We start from the raw sequence: 8,078 nt of genomic DNA on the forward strand, positions 1-8,078 counted from the left end.
TATTTTGTCATTGAAAATGAAAATAATAGAGGGGTTTTTTTTTCAAGCTTGAATATGTCATTTTTTAAATCTAGAATTATTTTATTTATGTTTCAAGTCTATTAAAGTAAATATTTGACTAGATTTCAGTCACAATATGTAAAACTACCCGGGAAAATATTTTTATATACTTTTTGTTCAGTAGAAACTGAATCTTTAATACCCTAAGTATATGCTGTTGCTCTTCTGTGGAAGACCTGTGGCTTCAGAAAAGGACATTCCTGCCAGCAGAAAGTACAGAGCATACTAAATCCCTTTTTTACACAAAAATATCCATTAGTTTGCATTAGTTGGGCAAGAGATGTCAATCAGGAATTGCAAGTACTCAGGGATTCCTCAGTAGCTCGCAAAAATATCTCTACTATCTAGAATTTCAATTAAATTTAAATTTACATTTAATTGACTTTGTCTCCCTCATTTCCCTCTCTGTTCTCAGATGTATGTATAATTGCATTTATTCTAATTAATATTTACTGAATTTTAATCTACAATCCTGCGCTGTCACTTAGCACAGTTATTTTTCTGAACAGTTCTCAAAAAGACTCTTAATAATCCTTTTTGAGAATCCACACAATGTATGTTCCCTGAATTATCTTTTTTTTTTTTTTCCCTTTCTGGAAGTTTAACAGATAGAGAGAGTTTAAGATTTAGGACTAACATTTTATTTTATAGAAATGCATGCATTTTGAATCTATTAAGGTATAGTTATCCAAGTCCCATGCTGTTTTGCTCTCAATTAGACTATCAGGTTCCACAAGAACAAAGGTGATTACCATTGGCTTGTTATGCACTAGGTAGCCCCAAATTGTCTTCCCAGAAGAAACCTGACTGCCTGGTCTTCAGGAATGCTGGTTTGTGCCCAGGAGTTGACTCACCAGCTACTCAGCTGTCCTTTGGACAAGGAAATTTGGATGGTGATTCTGCCCTTAGAGGAAGGGCTTGGAAAGAGCTTATCTCCATATCTAAATTCCCAAACATCTTCACAATTGTGTTTCTTAGAGGTTCTCAATGGTTCCTGGGGCTGAGCTATCTAATCATGACTTAATTGGGTACCCACAGCAAATGTTTTTCAGTAGCTGTCTCTGCATGCACTTGGCAAGTACAAGGCAAGGCGATTTGTCTTAATCATCTTTGGTGATGCATTAAGCTATGCAAAATTACTTCATATTTTGCATAAACTAAGATTAAGCAATCAGACATTTACACCAGATTGCTTGACACACAGTGAATTCTTAAACCACAAGAATGCTCAGATGTCTGATCCCATGGGCATTTATATGTCTCTTTATGTGTGTACTTTCAGCATGCAGAGTTATCTCTGTCTGAATTTCCTAACTAGCCACTAAACACACAATTGGTTTTTTTTTTTCCTCACAGGTCATAGCTGATATTGTGCTGGTGTTTCTCAAGATTTTTTTTTTCCTCAATTTAGACCCACCAGATTTGCCAGCTGGATTTTGCTGTGCCTGCAATACCACGAGGTGTTGGTCAGCATCATAGAACAGTTGGGGCTGGAACACTGATCATCCAGTTCCAGCCTCCATCACTTTCTTACTCTAGGTAAATAAATGCAAGTTCCTTGGTCACTCCTTTTCATGGAATTATCTGCTGGGAATTTCTTTGTATATGTAGGTTTTATTCATTCATGATGAAGGGAGCTTAATCAACCATTTCCAGAAATTATTTTCCCATTCTGAATCACTGTTGTCAGTGCTTAGTTTTCCAGCCAGGAAATCTAAATCCCTCTGCTGTGGAACTGCATTAATACCTCTTTATTTTAATTTTTAATTTTTTTTAATACATATTATACCGTGCCACAAATTTTATACATCTATACAGTGTTCCTGATGTGACAGAATGACTTTTCCATTTCAAAATATTAGTTTATTACTTCAAATATTGGAAATTAGAAAGGCCTAAACCTCAATCAATCACATCTTAAATTACTGAAACAAAATATGTTGATTGATTCAATGTACATTCTTCCAGCTTATCAGCATGAACATTTCCAGTATTTCAGTTTTGCCTCAAAAACACTTATGAGGCGAGAAAACTGGAGTGATAACTTTCCAAGAACATATCACATCTATCCATCTTCTGGGACTAGAAACCTCTGTGCTAGTTTTATGATATTTTGGGGTATAGTGAAATTACTTCATCTCACTTTGAAATATTTCCCATACATATGAGTTTATAAGCAGTGTTACTGGCAGGCTGAAAGCCTGAATGCTTATAAATAGAGAGCTGAAATAGGGATAAAAGTAGCCCTGTGATCATTACAGGCCTCTTACTTTGAGTAGAGTAACAAATAATTTATTGCATCAAACAGGCCAAGACTGCTGAAAGTGGGCAAAGATCACCCTGGTGCCAGAGTTCACAGCTCTGCCCTGATAAAGCAGATGGTTCCTAAGCAGATAAGATGTTAATAGATACCAACAGTCTCTGGTGTTAGAGGTGGAAATAAAGCAATGCCAAAGCATTAGGTTCAAACTGTGTGCACCACCGAGAGACAGATCTTGACATTGCAAAGGTGTTTTTCCAAGATCAACCTTCAGAGCCTTGAGTTAGTTGTTTCCTAACATGGAGGACATCCAAATCTACTTATCTTGTGGGATTATTTGTAGAAACCTCCACATTAAGCCTGGCTTAGGTAAAACAAGCGTGATAAGAGAATCATGACCCGGAGAAGAGAAAATAAGAACCTGCTCTGTACATCTCCTAGCTATTCTTTGCACAGTGCACACAGGTAGGCACAGCTGCTTGACAGCCAGTGACATCTGGTTATCTGCAATCTCCTTTACAAGAGCCTTGCTCTGCGTAATGCACCGGTGCCTCTGCTCATGTTAGATAAACATGGCAAACACAGATAGCAACAAGAGAGCATCACAGGCCCCGCTTGCCAGCAGCAGCAGCAGCTCCAGCAGCAGCAGTGGGGGCTCAGCAAACCCCCCCATGTCTGTTTGCTCACAGGCTCTGACAATCCAGGTGGGAAAGTTGCAAGGAGCAAGAATTTATTACAGCGGTGGGGGCTGGCTGGAAAGCTCCTCTCTCTTTTTATTTTAATGTTCGCTTAAATTACTCCTGCAGACTTTGACAGAGCTTTGATTAGCACACACAAATATCACCCACAAATTCAAACTGGATCTTTCATGCTAATAAACGTGAGCCCAGACCTGCATTTGGATCCTGGATACTGTTTCTGGGTTGTCTCCAGATTTTCTGCCAAACACTGCCACCAAGTGTGAATCTTAGATTGTTTTACTAAACAGTCAAATGGAAAAGAGACCCACCTGCCAGATCCTGGTCCTGATGACCTCTACAGGCATTGGAGACACAAAGACACCCACAGAACCTCTTCCTCTCTATTTCCCCTGTTGAAAACAAGGCTGTGAAAACTGTCTGACACTCATCTAACATTTTATTTCTGTCACAATAAACATATAAAGTCATGGACATTGGTACAAATGAGGTAGCCAGATCCTTAATGTGAAAGAGTAAGATAGATGAGGAGTGAGAGAGGGTGACTAATGTCTAAAAAAATAACAAAAAAAAAAAAAAAAAAAAAAAAAAAAAAAAAAAAAAGTAAAAGAAAAATTGTTGCTCTGGATGACACAAATCCTTAGCTCCTGAGTCTCAGAATAATATCTTAACAACACAATTGCCTTTGGTTTCTTTAGTTTTGTACCATAATAATCAACGTGACATGTGAAACTGAGATGAGGAATAATATATTGTCAGTCTTAGGGGAAGAATATCTTTATTGCTGCTTCAAACCAGAAAATCCTGGGAATTTGTCTGCTCACCTCTTAGAAAGGTAAAGATAACTGATAAGGAAAGATAAATTGAAAAATTTCTAAAAGTGAAACTGATCAAAACTCTACATGAAGAAAAAAGTGAACCAGTTCAAACACCCTAACTTATCGGAGTATGAACTTTAATTCTAAATGAAAGAGTACAAATATCTATCTAGTTAACTTTTCATTCTTTGTATTAAATTGAGCTAATTATCTATGCTTATCAGCTGTGCCTCTCTAAATGATCCCTAAAAAGTCACTTGTCAAAAGGGATGTTGAGAAAGAACAAACCCCTGTAGTGAAAAGGAAAGAATATGATTTTCAGCCTGTATCTCTTTGGTTGCTCTTCGGTTGCAATGGGTTTGGTAAAAAGGCTGTGGGCTGCAGCAGGCATTCCTGGCCCTGGGCGAGGGGAGGCTCCAGTGAGAGCTGTTTCCATCAGCCATGTTCCCTGCCTTCAGTGAGAAGAAGAATTTATAAGAATGCTATTTTATATAACTCTTGCATGGTTCAGGCATAACCTCACAGTCCTGAGAAGCAGCTCTGACCTTTAGCAAGTTTAACTTAACAAACATATGAACTAGAAGGACACTCTCCAACTGCAAAAATTCAAAACCATGGAAAACCATGAAATTTAAAATAAGGCTTAAGATTTCTCTAGACAAAAAACCTCAAGCTGCAATTCTGAAAACTCCATTTTACTGGAAATATGCTCCTCAGGCCATAAAGATCTGGGTTTCTATATTACTCAAAAAGTTGAAATTGTTCCAGGTATGCTTAAATACGTCTGAGTTTGGATGCACATGCATCACTTCTATTTGTTTAGCAGGCTCTGCCCATACATATCACAGAACTAAACTCAGCCTTGGGCACTCATCAGCAGTTCTTGTACCGGCACAACAAAGGATTAGTTAAATAGTACACACTTTTCCTTAAGTAAATATAAGTACCTATATAATTATTTCTCCTGCAGGTCTTAACAGCACCAGAGGAGTTGTTATACTTTATCAGGTAAATCTGATGCAGCTTTTAAATTGCTTTTTGGTGCCAGAGGAGTTTTTTTCTTATTTTTTCTTTTTTTCTTTTTACTTTTTTTTTTAACTTTTATTTTTTTTTTTAATTCTAGGTGGTCTAGCCTCACATCACCCAGAAAGGATTTACAGAGGCAAAACACATTAACTTTATTTGAAATCAGGTCTATAAATCCCCTTATATTGATGAGAAACCAGACCCTTAAGTAGTAATTCTAATTCTAATAGAGATCTGAATGCTTGCTTGTCATAAATCACAGTATTACAGAATGGGAAGAAGGTAAAAGCTACATTAAAGGCACTTACAGAGCACTTCTTTCTGGGACAGACTGTAAACTTTTCCATTCTTCTTCCAGTCTGGTTTAGAATGTTTCAAGTACCAGATCTCCTGTCAATCCCCTGAGGAAAATATTCTGTGTCCCCACAGAGCAAGCATTGTTAAGGGATCTTTCTAGACATTCAGTTCAATTATTCATTTATTCACTCCTAATTATGCTCACCTCAATAAAAAACTGTTCTCCTTAGAACCACACTCAGTTGGAGATACCTCCCCATGCCCCCTGCTATTATTTGGACAAAGTTAGTGATTCTATTATTCACTTGCCTCAAATGAAGCCTGTATGTCTGTCTTCGTGGGATTTCTCTGTGTTTCAATTCCCCAGCTCCACAATAAGTCTCACTTTCTCACATCCTTTATCTACTCTTCTAAAAGCTCTAACACAGGGTCAGTCTTTATTTGTGTACATTATCTACAAGCAATACTCAGGGAGCCCAAATCAACTCCTCAAATATTCTGAGAGGACGGAAAGCAGTAATAAGAAAAGAAAAAGTTGCAGATTATGCTATTTCTTTTTAACATCCAATTGCTATCAGAGAATGATAACTGAAATAAGTATCCCTTTATAAATTTACCTGGTTATCCCCGGCTCTAAAGAAGTTTAGTTCCAAAAATAGATTGAGAGAATCTAACAGATCCTTTGTGCTAGAAGGTAGCCAAAGTATAATTTACAATAATGCTATGAAAAATATCCATTTTGAAACAGATGTTTAAAAACAAATGTTGAGTTTTTCATGCATGTTATTAGAGATTTTCTTTCCTGAATGAAAATTGACCATGGCAAATGCCAGCCAACTTTAAATTTTAAATTTGGAATTGAACAATGTGTGTGGACCCAGAAAAAACAAATTGTCACTATTTTTTTAAGGCAGGATAAGAGAAAAAAATAATTCCTAAAAACCAATTTTTAACTTCTCTTTTATACATGGCTATGAGTTCCTTTTCTACAGCAAGGAACTAAAATTTCAAGGGAACTTGAGAAATAATAAAGAGACCATGATAACAATTGCAGCTCTCCTTATCTGCTTTTTAGATTCAGTTGGTAGATTTTGCCTTGCTGTTTCTTGCCTCAGTTCCTGCTTGTGGTGTTCATTTAGACAGTGATGTAGAAGAGGAGTAAATGGCAATGTGTTTGTGTGGACCCTGAGAACACAGACTCCTGGATTCAGCTGGGGACAGCAGGCATGAACAGGTCAATGATGATACCACTTTCACCTGAAACTACACAGAAAATATCTTATATTTCTTCTGATCTTTGACAATTAAAAAAAAATAATGTTACTACAAAGCTGTCTGGACAAATGTTGTGGTCCCAGCTGAAGTGCAAAAGTAATAATTTTCTCCTTAAATTCAGACTCCAGATGTCCCAATTACCTTGCACTTTCATCTGTTCATCCTTCATTTTTCTCATTCTTATCCTATTTTAAAGAGTATGTTTGTGCTCTGTGTAAACAGATGAGAAGTTTTCCATGAAGCTGTCTCTCTGAAACTCCAGGTTGCAGCCTAGACAATGACAATTGTCATGTTCTGGAAGGGGCCTTATCCCTTGGCAGCAGGTAGCAACCAGGAGACCCAGGGGTAATAACAGAATTTTTCTCTTTTTGGTGGTATTTGGCTAACCCAAAACAAGTCTTAGACCTGTAGGAGACAGATTCATGCTCTTTCCCTGCCAGTGTCACTTTGCTTATATTCACGCCTTTTGATGTTCCTGTTGAATTTACCCTTGGAAGTGAGGGTTAGGACACAGGGATAACTTGAAGGAAAATGTGTTCCCTATTGACCATTGAGTAGATGATATCTAAGGTACTAAAGGACTATTGGACAAAGATATTTGTACCTGGAATATTCAGGGATGGGTTCCAAATTTTATTTTTCTTCAAGTTAAGGAAGTGTTTCCTTACCCTGATATTGCTTAGGACAACACTATTTTAGTGACTTCCAGCCTTTTGTGGACACAGAATATGAGATTTTAATTTGAAATCTGATTATACGTCTAGGTCCCCCTGGAAAACTTTATTAACTCTTTTGTTCATAAATAACTTCTAAAGGATCAAAGGTCTGGACATGAAACACCATGGCAAATTCGTCCCTGGATGATTTAGCAAAATCAATAGATTTATCAGAAATAAATTTGTCCTAATGTGTTTACCCATACATAAAAACTGTATGTGATCATCACATTTATTATGACATGACACAAGAAATCACAGCTATTCACAGTGTTCTTTGTCTGCCACACACTCCACAGCTAATTTTGTGTTACAGTGGAGAAAATAACTGCTAAATATCAGCAGTCTCTTCTGCATATTCAGCATGAACCAGGGTCTGTCCTTGCACCTTAATCTGTTCCATTATGAGACTGAGTCCTTAAAAAAAACCAAAACAACAAAAAACCAAAAACCAGAACATTTTAAATCTGATGTAATAAATGTTTTATTTTTATAAGTCAGGACTATTAATTTAAGCAGCATTTCTCCTCATTTCCTAGTAGTTTCTCCACACCATGATAGCATGATACAGTCTTAATTTTCTGAGAACTGGAATGCTAGAAGTGCAAGATATGCTCAGCGCTGGAATGCCAGGGGAATGGTTTCCCTGGCAACAGCAAGCACATAAAAAGTATTCAGAGCAGTCCCTGATTCTCCTGTTTTAAGCCTCCATTGATAGGGGAATCAAATCTAGTTTGTATTTTTTTTTTTCATTTAAGGTGAACTGCAGGGCAGAAACATTGGGATGTGCTTTATTACATTTTGCCACCATGTGGAGAAAACCTGTAGGAAGGGAATTGAGCAGACCTGGCCATGGAGCCTCAGAGAGGGCATGTAGCCACTGGAGGTTAAAAGAGAATAACCAGCTATTAAAAATAAAATTTGGTTC

The sequence above is a fragment of the Passer domesticus genome, chromosome Z (genome assembly GCF_036417665.1).
Source record: "Passer domesticus isolate bPasDom1 chromosome Z, bPasDom1.hap1, whole genome shotgun sequence".
NCBI lineage: Eukaryota > Metazoa > Chordata > Aves > Passeriformes > Passeridae > Passer > Passer domesticus.